The following is a 22,231-nucleotide window of genomic DNA, read 5'->3' as shown; positions in this document are numbered from 1 at the left end:
ACTGGGAACCACAAGATTCTTACGGTAATTCAGAGTCCAGTTTCAGCAATCATCACTCTCTTAGTTTTGTTTACAGCAGAGAAACAAAAACATGAGAAGGAAATCTAAAGGAAACATGAGCGGGGGGGAAACGCAGCGTATAATGTCTCCGCTCAAACTTTTAGTTCACATCCGATTACTTTGATGAGTTTTGGTTTTGTACTTTGTTTTTTTAACAGGATGCTTTGGAAAGTCTTGCTCTCCAACTCAAACACTCAGTTTCTCTCATTTGCAAATGCTGATAAGATCAATGCATCTTAGTAATTGGTTAATTTTAGGTTTTTAGCCACTAAGCTAACCCTCCTACAGCATGGGTGTCAAACTCATTTTCATTTAAGGGCCACATACTGCCCAATTTAATCTCACATGGGCCGGATCATTAAAAAGATGAAAGGAAGGAAGGAAGGAAGGAATGAAGGAAAGATGGAAGGAAGAAAGGGAGGAAGGACAGATAGAAGGAAGAAAGGAAGGAAGGACAGATAGAAGGAAGAAAGGAAGGAAAAGAAGGAGGAGAAGGAAGAGTAGACAGGAATGAAAGACGGAAGGAATAAAGGAATGAAGGCAGGCAGGCAGGAAGGAAGGAAAGATGGAAGGAAGAATGGGAGGAAAAGAAGGAGGAGAAGAAAGAGTAGACAGGAATGAAAGACAGACAGAACGAAGGAAGGAAGGAAGGCAGGAAGGAAGGTAGGTAGGAAGGAAAGATGGAAGGAAGGAAGGAAAATAAGACAGGAAGGAAGGAAAGAAGGAAGAAAAAGAAGACAGGAAGGATGGAAGGAAGGAAGGAATAATGAAAGTGGGCCGGATTGGACCCCTCGGCAGGCCGGATCTGGCCCACGGGCCGCATGTTTGACATCCCTGTCCTACAGCATGGAGTAGAAAAGCAGAAATCGGGGATCTTAGCCCAAAAAAAAGTAATAAATGAATAACTGAATATCTGTAAATATGGTCTTCCCTCTCTGCCTGCAGATATTAATGACTGTGCATCATCTCCGTGTAAAAACGGAGGCACCTGCATCGATGGGATCAACTCCTTCCAGTGCTTCTGCCCGGACGGCTGGGAGGGCAGCCTGTGTGATGTCGTGTGAGTGTGTGTGTGTGTGCAGGTGTGTGTGTCCGAGAGAGAGAGAGAGAGAGAGAGAGAGAGGAGAGAGAGAGAGAGAGAGAGAGAGAGAGAGAGAGAGGAGAGATGAGAGAGAGAGAGAGAGAGAGAGAGAGAGAGAGAGAGAGAGAGAGAGAGAGAGAGAGAGAGAGAGAGAGTCAGCTTTCTTGGTGGTCAGTTTGAGCAACATAACAGGTACACCGCAAGTTTTAGAGAAGAGCTTTTCTTTGTCACGCTGCCTGTGAGTCACGTATCTCCTGCAGCACCACAAGAATCATCAGCTGTGTGAGAAACTTAAACAAGACGACAAAAACAAAGGGTGATTTTGTTTAGGAAGATAAAAAAGCAGAGAAAAATGTGGCAAAAACACCAGCTGACTGACTCATAAGCAGAAAAACGCCTACAGGTTATATTTTGCTAGCCGTGCGTATTTGCAGGTGACTCTCATTTAGAACAGTGTTTATCAGATAATTACACTCTCTGAGATGAATATGGAGTGGAGAGAGCCAAAAAAAACCACAATTTTTGATTGCAAATGATGACAAATCAAACCCAATGCAAATATGCTCTGACTCCTTTTTTAATTGTTAATTTATGATAAATGCATGAACATGACTCTGCCCATTGAGATTTAGTTGAATAAATATGATTCAGATGTATTAAATAGAACTCAGCTACTAGCTCGGCGGCTAACTCAGCTGCTAGCTCGGCAGCCTAACTGAGCTGCTAGCTTGGCGGCTAACTCAGCTGCTAGCTCGGCGACTAGCTCAGCTGCTAGCTCGGCGGCTAGCTCAGCGGCTAACTCAGCTAACTGGCTAACTGTTAAGGCTGGGCCGATATGCTTTTGTGCCGATTCAATTCTCTAACGTCTTCTTTTCGTCCAGATGTGAACGAGTGCAGCAGGAACCCGTGTCAGAACGGAGGCCAGTGCGTCGACCCTGCAGAACGACTTCTACTGCAACTGTGTAGACAACTGGAAAGGAAAAAACCTGCCACTCACGTGAGTTCAGATTTTGAGATATCTGTATGTTTACAAGTCTGTCTCAATATAGGTGTGTTCTATAAGTCTTATAAAGTAAAATGAGATGAAATTAGAATAAGTTGCAATAGTCCTTTAATCTTTTTTTTTATATTGGCTGCAGAGAGCTTGAATCTGAAGCAGCATGACTCTCTTTAGTTTCCATGTTCTTCACCATGGCAGATCTTACATATTTTAGTGACCTCAGCGTCTTAATCTTCTCTCTGAGGCGTGATGCCCTCACCGGCTGCTGCTCAGGCTTGTTTTATCCTCCGATAGCGTCTCTCAATTCTTTCTGTGTTCTGTTGTGATGAATAATTGCTAGTTAAGATTGGCACAAAATCAAATGTTTTAAATCTTTTCTCTCCCCCCTCTCTCCCTCCTTCCCTCCCTCCCTCCCCTCCCTCCCGCCGCCCCCGCTGCTGCCTCGGTCCAGGTGAGAGCCAGTGTGACTCCACCACCTGCAGTAATGGAGGACGTGTTACGACCACGGAGACTCGTTCCTGTGTAGTTGCCCCTCGGGTTGGGGGGGCAGCACCTGCAACACAGGTCAGGCTCTCTCTAATGCACTGTAGTTAATCCTCCTGTTGTCCTCCCGGGTCAAATTGACCCTGTCCGTTTTGACTGTTCCTTCTTTCCTCCGTTCCTTCTTTCCTTCTTTCCTTCTTTCCTGCTTTACTTCCTCCTTCCCTCCTTTCCTTCCTTACCTCCTTCTCTCTTTCTTTACTCCCTTCTTCCTTCTTTCCTACCCTCCTTCCTTCTTCCCTCCCTCCTTCCTTCTTTCCTCCCTCCTTTTCTTCCTTCTTCCTTCCCTCCTTCCTCCCTACTTCCTCCCTGCTTTCCTTCCTTCCTTCTTTCCTCCCTCCTTTCTTTCCTCCCTCCGCCCTTTCCTTCCTTCTTCCTTCCCTCCTTTCCTTCCTTCTTCCTCCCTCCCTCCTTCCTTCTTTCCTCCCCCTTCCTCCTTCCTTCCTCCTTTCCTTCCTTCCTTCTTCCTCCCTCCTTCCTTTCCATCCTTCTTCCTTCCCTCCTCCCTCCCTCCCTTCCTTCCTTGACTCAAGGACAACAGGAGGGTTAAATCAGTATGGCTCTGGTAATCATTGTGTAATAATGAAATGTAATCCAGACAACTAGCAACACGTTCTCTCACTCTCTCAAAGGCAATAAAAGCTCATAATTTTTTGTTGTTGTTTTTTTTAGCCAAGAACAGCACATGTGACTCTGGTCCGTGTGAGAACGGAGGAACTTGTGTTGGAGGAGGAGACGCCTTCACCTGCATCTGCAAGGACGGCTGGGAAGGACCCACCTGTGCACAGAGTACGTCATCCACAACTCAACATTTAGGAATTATTCATTTTTGGATAATTAGAGTTAATTATAAATACTGTGCATTGATAGTATAACACTATAGCCATTCAGTTATGGTTGAATTGCCTCCTATGATGGGCTTTTCAGGTAGTTCTCCGTTATTTAGCATCAAGTCAGATGTATCAGAAGTTGGTTGATGGTGATGTAATTGCTGTTTACAAGTTGTCCTCCAGTCAGGGAAAGAAGTTAGGAAGGGAGGAAGAAGGAAGGAAAGGAGGGAGGGAGGGAAGGAAGGGAAGACGGAGAGAGGAAAGGAAGGTAGGAGGGAGGAAGGAGGGAGGGAAGGAGGGAAGAAGGACAGAATGAAGGGAGGAAGGAAAAGAAAGAAGGAAGGAGGGAAGGTAAGGAGGACAGAAGGAAGGAGGAAGGAAAAGAAAGAAGGAAGATGGGAAGGTAAGGAGGACAGAAGGAAGGAAGGAAAAGAAAGAAGGAAGATGGGAAGGTATGAAGGAAGGAAGGAAGGAATGGAGGAAAGAAGGAACAGTCAAAACAGACGGGGTCAATTTGACCCGGGAGGACGACAGGAAGGTTAATCAACCAGCTTTCAGACATTTTAAATTCTTTGTTAAACTTTTATTTTATTTCTTTCTCTCACTTGCAGATGTTGATGACTGCAATCCACATCCCTGGTAAGACCAACTGAATTCTTCATTATCATCCAAAAACATTTTTAAATACTTTTTGGCTTCTGTTTTTTTTTTTTTTTGTATAAAGTCCAATGCTTATTTAGTCCAACTGATTTATTTAAGGTAGTATGAACCTTTGCTTGTATTGATCAGTTCGATGCACATCTGTCTTCACATGTGGAAAGAAATCAACACAAGTTCACAAGTTCATCGCCTGGTTAAGTCTCGAATATGATTTGATTTCCTCTGGCGTTGAACTTTATGAAATTTGGACGGTGGCCCTACATTTCACAGACTGATTAATCACTGCTGGGTGCGGTGCCTTTCACTCACATTTTGGGAAGCTGGAACCAGACAATCTTGACATTTTTTACTAAAAAGACTAAAAAACAAAATAGTCTGTCCATCACATCATCGAATATTGACTAATCATTGCAGCTCTGACTTTATGTTTGTTGGTATGTGTTGGTATTTTATTGAGTAAAAGAAAGAAGGAAGGAATGAAGGAAAGAAAGAAGGAAGGAGGGAAGGTAAGAAGGAAGGAAGGAAAAGAAAGAAGGAAGGAGGGAAGGGCAGAAGGAAGGGAGGAGGGAAGGAAAGAAGGACAGAAGGAAGGAAGGAAGGAAGAAGGAACAGTCAAAACAGACAAACAGACAGCCTTAAATATAGAAGGACAGAAGGAAGTGAGGAAGGAAGGGAGGAGGGGAGGAAAGAAGGACTGAAGGAAGGGAGGAAGGAAAAGAAAGAAGGAAGGAGGGAAGGTAAGAAGGACAGAAGGAAGGGAGGAAGGAAGGGAGGAGGGAGGGAAGGTAATAAGGACAGAAGGAAGGGAGGAAAAAAAAAAGACTAAAAAACAAAATAGTCTGTCCATCACATCATCGAATATTGACTAATCATTGCAGCTCTGACTTTAAGTTTGTTGGTATGTGCAGAAACTTTTATGTCAGAGTCTTAAATATAGAATATACATGTTTATTAAGTATTCTCTGACAAAAAAAGACATTTAAAGATTTAAACATTTAAAGTTCGAGGTGTTTTATTGACATTTTATTGACAAAATAAGTAGAAAAGGTAAAGGTAGGAGGGAGGGAAGGAGGGAAGGAAGGACAGAAGGAAGGGAGTAAGAACGAAGGAAAGGAGGAAGGTAGGAAGGAAAGGAGGGAGGGAAGGAAGGGAGGAAGGAGGGAGGTAAGGAGGAAAAAAGGATGGAAGGAAGGACAGAAGGAAGGGAGGAAGGAAAAGAAAGAAGGAAGGAGGGAAAGTAAGAAGGACAGACGGAAGGAAGGGAGGAGGGAAGGAAAGAAGGACAGAAGGAAGGGAGGAAGGAAAAGAAAGGAGGAAGGAGGGAAGGTAAGGAAGGAAGGAGGAAGGAAGGTAGGAGGGAGGGAAGGAGGAAAAAGGATGGAAGGAAGGACAGAAGGAAGGGACGAAGGAAAAGAAAGAAGAAAGGAGGGAAAGTAAGAAGGACAGAAGGAAAGGAGGAGGGAAGGAAATAAGGACAGAAGGAAGGGAGGAAGTAAAAGAAAGAAGGAAGGAGGGAAGGTAAGAAGGAAGGAAGGAAGGACTGAAGGAAGGGAGGAGGGGAGGAAAGAAGGACTGAAGGAAGGGAGGAGGGGAGGAAAGAAGGACTGAAGGAAGGGAGGAAGGAAAAGAAAGAAGGAAGGAGGGAAGGTAAGAAGGACAGAAGAAAGGGAGGAGGGAAGGAAATAAGGACAGAAGGAAGGGAGGAAAGAAAAGAAAGAAGGAAGGTAAGAAGGACAGAACGACGGAAGGAAGGAAGGAAGGAAGGAAGGAACAGTCAAAACAGAATTTAAAAATATTAATTTGAGGTATTTTTTTTGACATTTTATGGATAAAATAAGTAGAAAAACACACAATTGGAGAGAAAAAGCAGGGTGATGTGTTTCCTGACAGCCTCTGTAGATCAGAGAAGCCACCCAGGACAAAAGCCCCCCCTCCCCCCTTTCTCCCCCCTCCTCCCCCCTCCTCCCTTTACCCTCACCCTCCTCTACAATGACTGACAGGTGGATTAGTGGTGGTTTTGGTTTTGGGGATGAGGGGGCGGCGGGAGAGTGTGAAGAGACATTCCCCTTTCACCATTCACCGGCCTCGACCTGGGGGTAGTTCTGACAAGTGGAGGTGTTGGGAGGAGGAGGGGGTGGGGGGGCGGGGGGGGGCTCGGCTCAGTATGTGGTCAGCAGGGATTTACATATGAAGTCTGGACATTGATCAAGGATCAGCTTCAGCTCGCTGTCACTCTGGAAACGCTGCGGGAGGAAGGAAGAAAAAAAGTTTGTAGCTCAGAGGACAGAAAATGAGGCAAAGCTGATTTCCTGTAATGTTCATTTTAACTAGTATTTAAATATACTGGAAAATATTGGCACAGTTAATATTAATAACCGCTTCCTATGAAATGAGAGTTACACAGAAACATTATTTATTAGTTTTTTGGGGTTTTTTGGGACTTTTTTTTTTTTTTTTAATAGGAAACTTACTCAGATTTTACTGCATATATAAGAACTGCTTTTATTGAAATGTGAGGAAACTAAGGAAGATTAAAGCCAAAGGATTTGCAATATGCATCTCAGCGAGGAGGAGGAGGAGGAGGATATTTAGAGGCGTTATCCTCTCAGACAAGATATTAAGACTTCATTTTGGTTTTAATGTTTCTCCATTTATTTATTTATTTATTTTATTAATGTTTTTATTCATTTGACAGACACAAGTACATACAATGAGAAATAAGTAAGACTTTTTCCAACCACTCATCCTTCCTTCTTACCATAAACAGACATAAAAGCATATATATAAGTACACAGGAAATTAAAAGAGAAAGAAAAAAAGGACAAAACAAAACAGAAAAGTAGTATTTTCAATGGATTGAGATATTGAGATGAGGCAGGGATGAAAAAGAAATATAGTCAAAAGTCAATTGTAGTGTCTTTAATTTAGCTCTGTAACTAAATCATGCAGCCCCAAAACCAAATCAAATTTTTTAGGTGAATGTTTCTCCATTTAGAGAATAAATAAAAAATACTTAGAGCTCATTCCTTCTGCACAAGACTTCACAATCCTCTGCAGTTGTTCACCAAAATGCAATCCACATGAATCCAGGAGAAAATCCAAAAAATCTTAAAAAGAAATCCAAAAAATCACACTTATGTCAATGTCATAAAGTCTCATCTGCTGCTTGATTCATTGTCTAACTCTCTGCCAAATATAACAGAGTTCTTACAGGTGTTTTATTTTGAAAGGGTGTCTGCTTGATTCATTGTCTAACTTTCTGCCAAATATAACAGAGTTCTTACAGGTGTTTTATTTTGAAAGGGTGTCTGCTTGATTCATTGTCTAACTTTCTGCCAAATATAACAGAGTTCTTACAGGTGTTTTATTTTGAAAGGGTGTATAGTGTAATCCTCAAGGGAGCTAATAAAAGAATTCAAAAGCAGAAATTTGGGGGGGATCACATATTACGTTCTGCTTTAATCTTCATCGATCTGTCTTCTGGTTTCTCTCAGAAGTCGATATTATAGAGATGTTTTATGGAAATCACTCCTGACACTTTCCACCGCTCCAGTCAAAGGATTTCAAGGCATTTTACAAATGTTTTACTTGGCAGAGTTTAAATCTCGCCAGAAGCTGTTTTCCAACTTGTTTCACATGTTTATCACATCTCACGGTGGTTTTCAAAAGTAGAACCCAGAGATTTACAAACCTTGAGAGAAATATTTGGAATAAAGCAGAAATCCAGCAGCATTATTTAATCTATTTCTTTCCTTTTTTTCTTCTTCTTCTTCTTCTTCTGCAGCTATAACGGCGGCATCTGTGTCGACGGGGTGAACTGGTTTCGTTGCGAGTGCGCTCCAGGATTCGCCGGACCGGACTGCCGCATCAGTGAGTCCCTGGGAACCGGAGGAGAGGGAGGGGAGGGGGGGGGAGCGGGGGGGTTGGCAGGGGCGTTGGTGGGAGGGGGGGGTCAGAGGTGAAAGGCCGCGGCGGGGGAGCGTGAGCCGATTGTTGCAGGGCGAAAGATTAGGAAGCCTTTTAGGAAGACGGTCTTAACCTCTTCCCCTCTGCGCTGATCCGAGGTTAGAGCCGAGGTTGGTCAGACAGGGTCAGTGCGGTCTCCCGTGGCCTTCTGGGAGAAATCTCTTCAGAATAAAAGCCTTTTCAGGAGCAGAGTGTTATCCAATTGAAGCGTTTCAAACCAAACTCCCATTACCCCCATTGTGCAAAAAAAAAAAAAAAAAAGTGATTCTCTGAATTCCATCACTCACTGAAGATATTTAAATATTACATTCAGATCCTTCAAAAGCTCAGTTTTTTGTTTTTTGGGGGGGGGGGCGGGGGGGGGTTCTTGAGTTAAGCTTCAATGAGAGAGACAGATGCAAATGTAGAGGTTAAAATGGAAAAAAAAACTGATTCATACATGGCTGAAATGGTACTGCAGCTGCTCCAGATGCCTCATTTTATTTAATATTTAGGTTTTAGATACAAAGCAGGAAGTTATATCCATTTTCCAAGCTTCTACTAAACTTTGATATATCTTAATGGGTTAAATCAGAGGTGTCAAACTCATTTTCGTTCAAGGGCCACATACAGCCCAATTTGATCTGATGAGGGCCGGATCATTAAAAAGAAGGAAGGAAAGAAGGAAGGAAGGAAGGAAAAGAAGACAGGAAGAAAAGCTGGAAGAAAGGGAAAAAAGAAAAGAGAAGAAAAGAAAAGAAGGAAGGACAGGTGGAAGAAAATAAGGAAAAAAGACAGGAATTAAGGAAAAAAGACAGGAAGGAAGATAAGTCAAGAAGGAAGGAAGGACAGATGGAAGAAAAGAAGGATAAGAAGACAGGAACGAAAGATGGAAGGAAGTAAGAAAAGATGGAAAGAAGGAAGGAAGGAAGGAAGGGAAAAAAAGACAGGAAATAAGGAAACAAGACAGGAAGGGAAGTGGGCCGGATTGGACCCCCTGGCGAGCCAGTTCTGTCCCACGGGCCGCATGTTTGACACCCCTGGGTTAAATCTATTAAATTACCTAAATCAGCCTTATCCTGTGAGTAAATTGGGCCTCATAACTGTTAAAAATAAGGTTTCCTGTTCCTATTATGTATATATTTTTTAAAATCGTATCTATATGTGATTTTCTTCTCAGATATAGATGAGTGTCAGTCGTCTCCGTGTGCAGAAGGTTCGACCTGCATGGACGAAATCAACGGCTACCGCTGTGTGTGTCCTCCTGGACACGCTGGACCTCGCTGTCAGGAGTGTGAGTACAAGACTGGATCACTGTGGACTGTCAACATTTGGATTTAGATCCTTTATTTGAAGTTGTGAGATCATCTTTTTCACATTGGAAGTGTAGATGGACAGATAGATAGATAGGTAGATAGGTGGATGGATGGATGGATGGATGGATGGATGGATGGATAGATGGATAGATAGATAGATAGATAGATAGATAGATAGATAGATAGATAGATAGATAGATAGATAGATAGATAGATAGATAGATAGGTAGATAGATAGGTAGGTAGGTAGGTAGATAGATAGATAGATAGATAGATAGATAGATTTAACAGCTTCTCACCTCTTCTCTTCTCTCCAGTCATCGGACTCGGGAAGTCGTGCCGTCACACCGGCCTTCAGTTTCCTCACGGCAGCCGCTGGGAGGAAGAGTGTAACGCCTGTCAGTGTGTCAACGGATACGTCCACTGCTCAAAGGTCAGCCTCGCAGCCTCGCAGCCTGTCTGCTCGTTACTCGCCTGCTCTTCATCTTTAACCTGACAGTAAAAAGAGAGCGCTGACTCACTGCAGCCGTCTTCTTCTCCTTCTTCTTCTTCTACTAGGTGAGGTGCGGTCGGCGGCCCTGCCTCCTCCCGAAAGCTCTTCCTCCTGCAGACACCAAAGCTCCGTCGTGCCCCGGCGGTCACGAGTGTGTGGAGCATCAGTTCCTAACCTGCTTCTCGCCTCCCTGCCACCAGTGGGGCGTGTGTTCGACGCCGGACCCTCCGACGCCCCTGCACACCAAGTGCGAGCCAAACAGCGATTACCTTGACAACAGCTGCGCTCGCATCACGCTCATCTTCAAAAAGGACAAAGTGCCAGAGGTAAAGGACCTGCTCTCTATATACATGTAAAGTTATAATATAAAGTCCTTATTTATGGTGTTAATTAATTGATTAATCTATAAAAAGACAATTAATCTACATTTTTTTAAACTCTTATTTTGCATTTAAAACATTCATCAAGCAAAACTTTTCAAAATAAAACATAAAATCTTTTGGTTTTCTCTTTTGAAGACATAATATCGAACTCCTGATAGACATTTTTCATAACTAGTTGCTATTTATATATATATTATGGTGTTTACTGCAGACATTGTTAGTTAATTAATTGATTTATCTATAAAAAGAAAATTAATCCACATTTTTTAAACTCTTATTTTGAAATTTTTTTCAAAATAACATCACTGTAAATTTCATATATTTTGGTTTTCCCTTTTGAAGACACAATATTGAACTCCTGATAGCCATTTTTCACAATTAGCTGCTATTTTCTAATCATAATAATTGATTAGTTTAATAAAAAAATAACCAATAGATTGATTAATAATGGCCTTTTAGATTAAAGAAGTGGATTAACTACACTTTACCAAGCTTAAAAAAACTTCAACTTGAAATATATTCATAGGAAAGTGATTAAACCACTTTAATTATTACAAATATTTGCTCTCTTTCAGTAAAAAAGGGAAATTTAAAACCATAAAATCCATCTGAAACAATGAAAAACAAATATGGCTTCCTCACTGCCAAAGTCAAACGATATAACTAAATATGACACCAAAGACATGAAGCTCTCTGGTTTCAGTGTTTCTCCCTCAAACCGAGACTTTTAGCGGAGAGAGAGAGAGAGAGAGAAAGCAGGCGGCTGCAGCGCTGTTGCAAATTAAATGACAGATGTGGTATCGGCCTTCATCGGATGGCAGCGACTTGAATTTTGTGAGCTTTCAGGGGGATGAAGAGAGAGCCATAGAGAGACATGGTGAGAGAGAGAGAGAGACATGGTGAGAGAGAGACATGGTGAGAGAGAGAGAGAGACATGGTGAGAGAGAGAGAGAGACATGGTGAGAGAGAGAGAGAGACATGGTGAGAGAGAGACATGGTGAGAGAGAGACATGGTGAGAGAGAGAGAGAGAGAGAGAGAGAGAGAGAGAGAGAGAGAGAGAGAGAGAGAGAGAGAGAGAGAGAGAGAGAGAGAGAGAGAGAGAGAGAGAGAGAGAGGGAAAGACATAGGGAGGGAGAGCGAGACATAGGGAGAGAGAGAGAGCCAGAGAGAGACAGGGAGAGAGAGAGAGACATAGGGAAAGACATAAGGAGAGATAGAGAGAGAGAGAGAGACATAGGGAGAGAGAGAGAGAGAGAGAGCCATAGAGAGACATGGGGAGAGAGAGAGAGACATAGGGAGAGAGAGAGACATAGGGAAAGACATAGGGAGAGAGAGAGAGACATAGGGAGAGAGAGAGACATAGGGAAAGACATAGGGAGAGAGAGACATAAGAAAAGACATAGGGAGGGAGAGAGAGAGAGAGACATAGGGAGAGAGAGGGAGAGAGAGAGAGAGAGAGAGAGAGCCATAGAGAGACATAGGGAGAGAGAGACATAGGGAAAGACATAGGGAGGGAGAGAGAGAGACATAGGGAGAGAGAGAGAGAGAGAGAGAGAGCCATAGGGAGAGAGAGAGAGAGAGACAGGGGGAGAGAGAGAGAGAGCCATAGAGAGACATAGGGAGAGAGAGAGATAGTGAGAGAGAGAGAGAGAGAGAGAGAGAGACATAGAGAGAGAGACATAGGGAAAGACATAGGGAGAGAGAGCGAGAGAGACATAGGGAGAGAGAGCGAGAGAGACATAGGGAGAGAGAGAGACATAGGGAGAAAGAGACATAGGGAAAGACATAGGGGGAGAGAGACATAGGGAAAGACATTGGGAGAGAGAGAGAGAGAAGTTTGAAACAAAGCTGAAGAGACACATTCACTGCGATCATTAAGCCATCTTTTTATCCACGTTGATGTGACATGTCATAACAAAACATTTGAAGGCATTTTCCACCCACCGTGCGTTGTTAGCATTTGATAATCCCCCTTAATTATCAAATGTTAACAATGCAGGGTGGGAAGATGATGATTTCTGAATCGCCGTCGCATGAATCCGAAACCACAAAAGCACACATGGTTCTCAGATGACGGACCATTTTTTTTATTTATTTTTATGACTGACAGTTTGGTTTACATGCACCCCCCCCCCAACTCCCCCTCCACCCTCCTCCACCCTCCTCCTTCCCCCCCTCCCCAAATTCATCTCACCCTGCTATGCATCGTGTAGCTTCCTGACAGTGAAAGTGAAACACGGAGGGAAGAAAAATCCGTCCTTCCTCCCTGCTACCGTCCTTCCATCCTTCTTTCCTCTGTCCTTCCTTCCTTTCCTTCTTCCCTTCCTTCCTCCCTTCCTTCCATCCTTCCTTCCTTCTCGCTTTCTTCCATCCCTTCCTTCCTTCTTTCCTTCCTTCTTCCTCCCTTCCATGTTTCTTTCCTCTGTCCTTCCTTCCTTTCCTTCCTCCATTCCTTCCATCCTTCCTTCCTTCTTTCCTTCCTTCTTCCTCCCTCTCTTCCATCCTTCCTTCCTTCTTTCCTTCCTTCGTCCTCCTTTCCATCTTTCCATCCTTCTTTCCCCTGTCCTTCCTTCCTTTCCTTCCTCCCTTCCTTCCCTCTTTCTTCCTCCCTTCCTTCTTCCTTCCTTCCATCCTTCCTTCCTCCTTTCCTCCCTTATTTCCTTCCTTCTTCCTCCCTTTCATCCTGCCTTCCTTCTTGCTTTCTTCCTCCCTTCCATCCTTCCTTCCTCCTTTCCTTCCATCCTTCCTTCCTCCTTTCCTTCCATCCTTCCATCTTTCCTCCCTTCCTTCCTTCCTTCCTTCCTTGACTCGAGGACAAAAGGAGGGTTGATGCTAAAAAAAAAAACTTTGTAAAGGCTAACAGATGCTGTAACCTTTACTACAGCAAGAGTTAAAGTCCATACATGTCTTTACTGACCACATTCCTGCTCCTGAACCCTAAAAAAAAAAAAGAGTCTTAATCTTTAGTCTAATCAACTTTTTGTTCCTCTCGTTAGTCCAGATGGCTTTTTACTTGTTTTACTACTGTATCATGAAACCTTAACTGGCCCCCTGCTGCAGCCTTTCAATACAGTTTTATGAATGGAAATTAATCTGTTCCTCTGACAAGATACTGATCTGGAGATGTGAGCCACTGTCCCATTGACCCCCCCCCCCCCCAAAAAAAAACCCCACCTCCGACCCCCCCCACTGGGCAACACAATCTGATTGGCTGCATGTGAAACAGACTTAAAGGGAATTAGAACCTGATTGTTCCTCGCCAGCAGTGCAGATACTAATCTGTCTTATCTGTGTGTGTGTGTCTATTCGTGTGTGTGTGTGTGTGTGTGTGTTACAGGGCACCACAGTGGAGAACATCTGCTCCGAGCTGAGGTACCTCCCTGTGACTCAGACGCTGGCCGAAGAGCGAGGGCTGCTCATCCTCTGTGAGCTGTCCTACACCAACAACGATGCTGTTGAGGTTGCAATGGTGAATATTACACACAAACACACACACACAAACACACAAACACACAAACACACACACACACACAAACACACACACACACACAACACACACACACACACACACACACACACACACACACACACACTCGGTATATTACACAATCTGATGCATAAACGATAACATTTCAAACATGCTGCCAACTGTGAATTGTTTAATATAGTTTAGCTTAACAAATAAAATATATAGGCAGTGAAATAAAATAAATAGAAATAACAGCAACACAAAATTAAAGCTGTTTAATGTTAGAAAAGGGCGTAGGATGAAGTTAAGAAACCCCCTTTTTTGATTCTGTATTAATCAAATCAACATTCAAAACAACACAAGCTCTGTTAAGCAAAAATAAAAAATGCTTGGCAAGCGTTTCTGACGATTAAAGGATAAAGTTGACTATTTCCTGTATTTTTCTTATTGTTTGGATCCAAACCAACAATGAACTCATCCTACTTCAAAGGATTCCTCTGTGTCATGGATCTGTGTTCGCGTCCAAAAACTATTAAAACCACGTCATATCCCTTTTCCACCCCGAAGGCGACGGCTATGATAGTTTGTCTGGAAACGTCTCCAAATACTAATAACATCATATTTTTCAGTCTCAGGAGAGCAGTAGACAGAAAAACGCCACCGGGCATATGCGGGAATGTGGTTGCATGTAAACAAAGCTTTGCTAGCTTGTTGTGCTACATACCGAAACCTGTTGACTTTGTACTACATTGCTAATTTCTTAATTAACTTCAGTGATGTTACCTCCATTCATAGCTATTTAAATACATTAGCTACATTAAGCTATTTAACTACAGTAGATACTTTAATTAAAAATAGTGAAGGAAATGTGCAAAAGATGGATGTAGCTGTGCAGATTGTTGTATAAAAACTCTTATTTCTGCATATTTATTTGATGTTTGTGAAAAGTGTTAAGCTAAAGGAATAGTTTAATATAATAGTTTTTTTGAGAAATATGCCCTACAGTTAGGTTAGATATCCATACGCTAAAAGTGAAGCTAAAGCCAGCGAGCTAAGCTAATAGCGCGCTAAGCTAATAGATCGCTAAGCTAACATCTAGCTTTGTTTACTCTGCACATAGATAGAAAACTACAAGACGAAAAGCTGCAAATATTTGTTGGCCATTAATTCTGATTATCAGGTGTGAGGTTTCTGTGTCATCTTATAAATTAAACAGCTAACAGCTTTAGTAATAGATAACAAGTACCAACAGCTGCTAACAGTAGCAGATTTTTACTTTAACGTGACCCATGTTGCATTGTTAAAGAATAATTCAGATTTATTACAATTTGGGGATTATTTTCATAGCTTTGGCCATAATTTATGTTGGTTATTATAACATTGAACTCACCAAAGTAACGTCAATAAAGTCAAAAATGAGCTGTGAGGCGATCAGACTTTTTAAATTAATCAACAGTCAACCCAAATTATTAAAACTATTATATTATAACCATTTTATTTAGAGGCCAAACTAAAAAAGGAGCATATATATGAGTCTTAAATTACGTGTATCAGTGATTTTTTTTATGTATAAAATCCTTTTTTTTAACATACTTGACAAGAAATAGCAGGATAATGTGTGTATACTATTTATTATTAATCACAACAACACACACACCTACATATTTAGCCTCTCCTCCTCACTTCTCTTCTGTTATTCTCCCACTTTATTAAATCACACTTAATCCATCACCGTAAATCATTTCCAGAGGAGTCCAGTAAAATATGAACTACTTTTTTTTTTTTTCCTTTCTATTTTTCTGTTTCTGTTCGTCTTTGTTAAAAAAAGAAACAAGAAAGAGAAAAGAAAAAAGAGGGAGAGGCGTTTGAAGCTTTTAACAACATCTGGATGAGATTTAGCTTTTTCTGCTGGAACACCTTGCTTTCTTCTCTGTTTCTCTTTCTCTTCTGTTATCTCTTTCTCTGTTACCCTTTCTCTCTCTTTTTTTTTTTTGTCTTTCTTTCTCCTCTTTTTCTCACTCCTCCCTCCTTCTTCTTCTCCATTCTCTCACGGCCACCCAGACTCAGGGGAAATCAGTCACTTCGGGTGCTCTAAGCTCTTAATGGAAGGGATTAGTTCTTCTTCTTCTGATGTTTGCGAGTCTGTTTTGAGCGACAGATACAGGAAAAGGAGCGGCGAGCCTGACATCCACCCAAACCCCACAACAGGGCTCGGTATAATAATAAAAAAAAAAAAAAAAAACTCACTCCCACTCCGCTGCCGACTCGTGTTGCTCGTTTCCAAGTGTGGGTGAAATCCTTATAATGGAGTTCGGACACTTCTCAGCCGCCAGAGTCGTGTCGATTAGCTCTCCTGCAGAGTTTCTGGGTGTGTTTGCAAACCTCTGATCTGATCCGCTGCAGAACCTCCAACCTGAGCGAGAAACAAGTGGTTCAATATGTCTCTCAGCGTGTGTGTGTGTGTGTGTGTGTGTGTGTGTGTGTGTGTGTGTGTGTGTGTGTGTGTGTGTGTGTGTGTGGGTGAAGAGCTGTCCCCCCTTGCTTTAGCTTCTCTGTTGTGTTGTCGCTGCATCAAGTGTGCTCGAAGGCAAATCCAGAGATTTAAAGTAATTTTAGTCAAATATTTTGGAAGAGATGTTCAAACATGCTTAATGGTTCTCTGTGGAGTCGAGTTAGTTTTCTCAGCAGATACAAAGTCCTTTAAAAAAAAAAAAAGTACAAGAGACACTTGTTGCAGATAGAATCAATTAGTATAGTGTATAAATATTTAATCACGTTGCTGTGCCGTCCAGCTTCACTTGTTGTCCAAAAACTATTAAAAACACATCAATGACTTACATGTTCCTTCATTAATACGAGTTATTCTGAAATAATACAACATAAACTGTCCGACTGCCATAAATACTCACTACAGTACAAAATGTGGATTCATCCACCGCTGAAAATAATCCCTAATAAATGTGCTTTTTCCTCCAGTTTGAGTAACGATTGCTAAAAACTAAACTACCAGCTGTTTGTGTTTCATCCAGCTGCAAAGACAATGGTCAAATATTTTAAGATGCTAATGCCATTAGGATACTTATGTGAACTATTTTCATTTAAGTCTTAATGTTAGGGTCAGCTTGAGACAGATAGTATGTGTGTTAGCCAAATTTAAAGCCAGGGTTAAAACGAAACATTCAAGTCATGGAAGTAACTGTGTCAAGAATGAATAAATTAGCTTAAGACTTAAGTTTATTAGACAGAAACATCTCAGAAATTTCACTTTCAAAATAAAACAGTTTGCAGGTGATTGGATGAACCATTTGTCTATCACTGTCTAACTTTGTGAGGTAGCTGGATTTGCAGCATTGATTGGTCCAAACAACCGGCGGTTGGGACCAGAAGCTCGTAACTTCTGACAAGATGCATCCTCGCTTGATCTCACAATGTCATGATCTTTGCAAATCTAGTGAGTCACATCTCTGCAGCAGTAAAGTGGCTTTAAATTGTTGAATCCTCAGTTTAAGAAAGTAATAAAACTTGTCTCTCTAATTCTAATGGTGACAAAGTTTTAGGGTGAGGGGGTTTCAGCGCCTGTTCTTCTTGTTCATCCTAGTTTACCTGTAGTCGTCTATCAAATAAATACAAAAAAAAAAAAAACTAAACAATAATCATAAAAAACCCCAGAAAGACAAAGATTCAGATCCAGCATTCAAAGCAAATTGAACTCACTTTGGTCCCTCTTTGCTATTGAGGTTGAATCAGCAGCTCTGTGTGGCCGTGATGCATGCTGTCAATCATTGTGGTGGGCGGGGCTAGAGGTGTGTGTGTGTGTGTGTGTGAATGTGTGTGAATGAATGAACTGCTGGAAAAAAAAAAAAAAAAAAAAAAAGGAGTGTTTGTCCCCTGCCGAACAGAACAGGGAGAACAGCTGGCCTCTTCTCTTCTTCTCTATTGCTCGTCTTAATGAACTGCACAGCACACAGCTAATCCCCCCTCTGCCCCCCCCCCCCCCCAACTCTCCTCCACCCCTCCACCAACTCACCTCCCTGCTCTCACCTTATTAGGCAATTAACTCCACCCTCTGTGGTCTCAGCAGGGGTGGTAGAAGGGTTAGTTTGGGGGGGGGTGAACAGCCTGCCAGATGTTGGATGAGAATCCCTTTTATTCTGAATGTGAATGAGTGTTTCTTCTCTTTTTGTTTTGTCCTGCGTAGCCTCGAGCTAAACTCTGACCATTTGGCAAAAAATAGGCCTAATTTTCTTTCTCTACTGTACTGATCTAGTGTTCTTTCTTTTCTTTTTTTTCTCTCTCTCTCTCTCTCCATCTTTTCACCCGCTGACTACAAACCAGCTTCACTTTATAGACCTATTTTTCCAGTCAAGTTTTTGGCTGAGCAGTTTGGTTCCTTGTAATGAAAACTGAAAGGACACTTTAGTCTGGCAGCTACCAACACAGTACCAAAAGAGTGTGATTATGTAACTTTAACCAAAAAATAAAGCCAATGAAAAACTTTCCGTGATGAATTATAGCTCAATAAATCAGCCAGATTTCAAGTTTCTACAAGCTGAAATGAAATGAACAAGGAATGTCTGCCGGGAAAGATTTACATGTATAATAACTATGATTTTGTCTATTAAGTAATGGAGAAGAAAAAGACTTTAAATATAACTTAGCAGATTATTTCCTGTCATATATTTCCTGTAACCTTTCTTTCTCTCTCTCTCTCTTCATCTCTGCAGTCCTTCGAGCAGGACGGACCGTCGAAGGACAGCAACCGCGGGCAGATTCAGAAGGCGGCTAACGGCATCATCGGCGCGCTCTCCAAGCGGCAGAACAGCACCATCATGCTAGCTGTAGTGGAGGTCAAAGTGGAGACGGGGCTGGAGAATCAGTCTGATGGTGAGGCACATGGTCCAAAGGGTTTTCTTAGATGGTAAACATGCAGAGAACTGGCTAAGCACTTTTTTATATTTTGGGAATTTTGTCATAATTAACAGAAATGCACGTGTGTAAAATCAGCTTCACTCAAAGATTGGACGGAGGGGAAAACTGCTAGCCTAGTTCCTCAAAGCTAGAGTTAGCTTAGATTCACTCCGAGTGCATTTCAATAGCTTCAAAGCCTTGCACGTCAGCAGCAGTCGGACTCAGTGATGCATGAAGTCATATCTTTGAAAGCAGTTGTCTAAATCTGAATGTGTTTAAAACTAGTTTGCTATCTAGCTAAATGTTTCCTGCTGCTACCAGTCTGTGTGCTAAGCTACGCTAGGAGATGAAAAGACAGCAAATAAGCAAGTAACCTGCTAACATAAAGAGTAATTTAACAGTAAACATATGTATTTTGGGAATTTTGTCATAATTAACAGAAATAAGGTGTAGCTTCACTCAAACATCGGATGGAGGGAAAAACTGCTAGCCTAGTCCCTCAAAAAGCTTTTCAACAACCTCAATGTTAGCGTAGATTCACTCTGAATGCATTTCGATAGCTTCAAAGCTTTGCATGCCAGCAGCAGTCGGACTCAGTGATGCATGAAAGCTGAGTATTTTTATTTTACAGTTGTCTAAATCTGAATGTGTTTGAACTAAATACGATAAAATCCAATGTTTCCTGCTGCTATCAGTCTGTGTGCTAAGCTACGCTAGGAGAAAAGACGGCAAACAAGCTAGTAACCTGCTAACATACAGAATAAAATGCCTTTTATATGAACAGCTACTAGCTATATTATAATATCACTTTTCAGGTTTCAGTCTACAGTGTTCTTTGCTGCAGGAGGAATTTGACAGGCCTCATGGAAGTCTGATGGCTCTGAATGTGTTTGAATCTAAGAGCGTGTTTCTGTCTCCTCCTCTTCTTCAGGTTACCTCGTCCTTGTCCTGTGCGTCGTCTTCAGTGTCCTCTGGATCTTCTGCATCGTCGTTTGCGTTTGGTGGACGCGCAAGAGGAAGAAAGAGCGCGAGAGAGCGACCCGATCCGACGACACGGCGGTCAACAACCGGCTGGAGCCGCTGCGGAGCAACGCCCCCAAAGACAACCGAGACAAATACATTCACTACGAATGCAAGAAACTGATGGGCCCGTCCGACAGGGCGTGCGACGGGGCCGAGGGCGAGGAGGAAGGGGAGCAGGAGGCGGAGCAGGAGGACGACGAGGAGAGGGAGAAGTGTCCACCCCAAAAATGCTCAATAGCGGGGGCGCAGGACAGGGGGATGATGGGTAAGGGAGGGGTGGTCTGCACGACACGCAGCGGTCCGGCCAAGGCGCCGCACCGGACGGCGTACAGCCCCAAAGACAACCGGTGTAAAAACCTGAACGCAGCCAAGCTCAGCGAGGACATTAAAGACCATTATGTATGAACGGATGAGAGGAGGAGGAGGAGCAGGAGGAAGAGGAGGGAGCTGCCTGAACCACAGAAAAAAAAACTGCGATGTCTTCAATGTGTCAGACGTTTCGACTTTTAAAAAAAGCACCAAAAGTGAAGATTACAGATGCTTTAATTTTTCTATTTTTTTTGTTTGTCACACTTTATTATTTAACTTCGTCTTCTTCTTCTTCTTCTTCTTCTTCCGTCTGTCTGCAGCAGCAACGGAGGTTTTTATTTTATTTTACCAAAAAACAAAAAAAAAATACAGAAAAAACAAAAAAAAACCACACACCAAAAAAACAAAAAAAAAGACAAACATGGAAATTAAACATCACAGCTTCTGCATCATCGCTGGATTTTTCATTTTTTTTAATCGTCGTTGGAATCAAGAAGAAATTTTTTTTTTTTTTGCAGAGCTCCTGATTTTTTTTTTTTCTGTTTACAAACTGCGTCGTCAGAAGAACTAACACAAACTCACTTTTTTTTCTTTTTTTTGACTTTTTTTGAGATCTAACTGAACATCATTGGCTGGCAGCTGTCGTTTCTACTGTTGGGTGCATTCGGTTCCTGTTTGCCTTAGCCCCCCCCCCCCCCAAAAAAAAACCTGCGGGCCTTTTTCTACACTGTCCTGTTTGATATCCTGTGTTTTTTTGTTTTTTAATTTAATGAAAAATCCTTAAAAAAAAGAAAAAAGGTGTTAAAGTCCTTTTTAAAAGTTGGCACAGAGAATCCACTGTATGATAACTTTTACTGTATGAGCTTTTTTTTTTTGTGTTTACATTCATGAACATCTTTTCCATATTGTGTTAAAGCTTAAAGGTTCTTACGTATACAGTATATCTTTTTTTTTTTTTTTTTAAATGTCACTGCTTCCTGCAAACGAGTCTAGATGATGATTTTTTTTTCAGTATTTTGCTTTTGGTGGGAAAAAAAGTGCCTTCAGCTCTTTTTTTTTTTCTCCTTTTTCTCTTCACCTGTAGAGTTTATGCAGAATTTAAAAAAAAAATCCATATAAAAGGGAAAGATGTCCTAGTAACAACTCTTCATACAGTAACAGTAAAAGGTTATTTTCTTTTTGCAATGTAAATATATGTAAATATGAAAAAAATGGCTGTGTATATTTGAATTTAGTAACTTAAGTGATGCTTTGTATCATAGTTATTATTAAGGAATAAGATTGTTTTGTGGTTGATGTTCTTTTTTTTTTTATGATGTCATTCCGTTTATTAGTGTCTTATTGTGACACTATGACAGGTTTTATACAGATGTTTCGGACTGTGTCCAGGGTCCCACTGAGTCATGAGCGTTGGTTTCACACAAAAAAAAAGTTCATGATTGTCTGTCTTGATGTGTTATAATTATATATTATTTGTTACAGCTGTTAAAGAAACACAAATACAGAGTTTGGAGAGCTGTTTTTGTTACGCCTGCCAATCATTGTGAGAGATTATTATTAGGGCTGTCGGCGTTAGATTAATGCAATCCATAACGCGTTAATTTTTTTAATCACATTTTAATTTTGCAAGCCTTTTTGTCCCTTCTACTCACCCGTAGATGGCTCCTCTAGCTGTAGCGCTATGCTTTGAAGTGGCCTCCTGCAGTAAACCTACCGCGCTGATGGAAAGTAAGAGAGCTACTGGACTTTTGAACGGCTTGTTTAACTTTAAAAAACTTCCAGACGGTTCAGTTGACAAGTCAAAAGTAAAATGCAACCTGTGTCAAACGGAGTTTAACTACCACCGGAGTACGTCGAGTTTGAGTTAGCACCTCCACGCTAAACACCCAGGTGCAGCCAAGCGAGCCTCAGCTCCACCAAAGGACCATTTTGGAGTGTGGGAGTCACAGCAGAGCCGTGATTGATTCCCAGTTAAGACACTCTGGTAAGAAATGCTTTACATTATGGGCTTAAAACTGCCTTCAAATGTAAAATAACAGGATTTTAAACATGCAATTCAAAACGTGATTAACTATGGAAATTCTGCGATTAATCTCGATTAAAAAAATGAATCGTTTGACAGCCCTAATTATTATTATTATTATTATTATTATTATTATTCGACACACAGGCTGTGATAATTAAAACAAGCTTCCCCTCCCTACAAGAAATAT

General features: G+C 41.7%; 1 pseudogene; it reads left to right on the top strand.

Moving 5' to 3' along the window:
* The window catches only part of LOC128375649 (protein jagged-2-like), a 93,492-nt pseudogene extending 73,280 nt beyond the window's left edge, over positions 1-20,212 (top strand).
* The last annotated feature ends 2,019 nt before the right edge of the window (positions 20,213-22,231 follow it).

Source organism: Scomber japonicus, chromosome 16 (genome assembly GCF_027409825.1).
Source record: "Scomber japonicus isolate fScoJap1 chromosome 16, fScoJap1.pri, whole genome shotgun sequence".
Taxonomy (NCBI): Eukaryota; Metazoa; Chordata; class Actinopteri; order Scombriformes; family Scombridae; genus Scomber; species Scomber japonicus.
This window is presented reverse-complemented; position numbering and strand designations above follow the sequence as displayed.